This window comes from Carcharodon carcharias, chromosome 6, assembly GCF_017639515.1.
Source record: "Carcharodon carcharias isolate sCarCar2 chromosome 6, sCarCar2.pri, whole genome shotgun sequence".
Classification (NCBI taxonomy): Eukaryota; Metazoa; Chordata; class Chondrichthyes; order Lamniformes; family Lamnidae; genus Carcharodon; species Carcharodon carcharias.
Genome location: NC_054472.1, coordinates 99,640,485 through 99,641,998, shown reverse-complemented (window position 1 = coordinate 99,641,998; position 1,514 = coordinate 99,640,485). Strand labels below are relative to the sequence as shown.

At 43.1% G+C, this 1,514-nt stretch overlaps 1 non-coding gene across 1 annotated transcript; it reads right to left on the bottom strand.

The window, feature by feature from the left end:
* Window positions 1-685: 685 nt before the first annotated feature.
* trnam-cau lies at window positions 686-757 on the bottom strand. The gene has a single exon. It is a non-coding gene; the product is annotated as a tRNA-Met (tRNA).
* Window positions 758-1,514: the final 757 nt, after the last annotated feature.

Genomic DNA, 1,514 nt, shown 5'->3' with positions numbered 1-1,514 from the left:
ATGGTTTGATGCCCTCTTTTTGGAGAGGGTCATTGCCTGGCACTTGTGCAGCACAATTGTCACTTGCCACTTATTAGCCAAAGCCTGAATGTTGTCCAGGTCTTGCAGTCAATGGACATGGACTGCTTCAGTATCTGAGGAGTTGTGAAAGGTACTGAACACTTTGTAATTATCAGTGAACATCCCCTTATCTGATCTTATGATGGAGGGAAGGTCATTGATGAAGCAGCTGAAGATGCTTGGGTCTAACTGTAACTCTTTCGAGTACAAACACATTTCCATCTGTTCCTATTCAGATGAAATTACATTGTTTCATAATTTGCCATGGTGAGATTTGAACTCTTAATCTTGGGGTTACAAGCCCAGTACCATAACCACTTGGCTATTTAGGCCAAGCTCAAAACATCAAGCTGGTTCATTCCCAGTACAGCTCTTCAATGCTACAGACTTTCTAGAAGCTTTCACTGTGTTCTAGCTGTAACTCTTTTGAGTACAAACACATTTTCATCTGTTCCTATTCAGATGAAATTACATTGTTTCATAATTTGCCATGGTGAGATTTGAACTCTTGATCTTGGGGTTACAAGCCCAGTACAATAACCACTTGGCTATCATACCAGAACCATAACAGACATGATTGCAGGAATCTGAAAATGCTCCCTTGTAGCAGTAATGAGAATGTTAATAGCAGAGGATGGTTTCGATCCAACGACCTCTGGGTTATGGGCCCAGCACGCTTCCACTGCGCCACTCTGCTGCTTATGCTTAAGTTTAGGACACTACCCTGAGGAACTCCTGCAATGATGATGGACTGAGATAATTGGCTTCCAACAAACAGCAATTAAGTTAAATTGCCTGCTTGCACTCATTAAAGAGGTTATATGCCATTTTGGTAGATGACGCTTTATTAGTGACCTCTCCCAACAGCGACCTGCTGAACTGGAGTGATAAGTCATTGCTGAGAATTTTGAGCACTACTTAAAGACATATCAGCTTTTACTTTCACTTCTTTCTGGTTGTTTGTAAAGATCTTGTGAAACACATCAGGAGACTTTCTGGGACAATTTGCCAAAAACTTCACATAAAAAGATTAAATGCTGTGCCTTATTGGATGTCTTATAGGCATTACCAGGAGAAAAAGGGTCACTAGTATCTTGCAAGGGGTCCCCTTGATCTGCAGGAAGAATGCAAAGCGGGCAAGAGGCCATGCAGAGCAGCACCAACTGTTGCAGGAGAAAGGGACAGGAGGGTGAGATGGACTCCTTCCTCCTGTAGTCCGGAATGACCTCTGGACACCCCCATCAGAACCTTCTTTGGCACCCTCTCCTTTGGTCTCTGAGTGTCCTGAAACCTGCCAAGATGTGTCAATCAACCACTGCACAACTTTAGTGGTAGTAGATGGGTGGAGCCCACTTATACTGCTTCGGCAAAATTATGCCTGATCAGCACTTGAGTGCTAAACCTGCAGGTGTCCGATTTAGCACCTCCATTAAAATTAAATTATGGCAATTAGC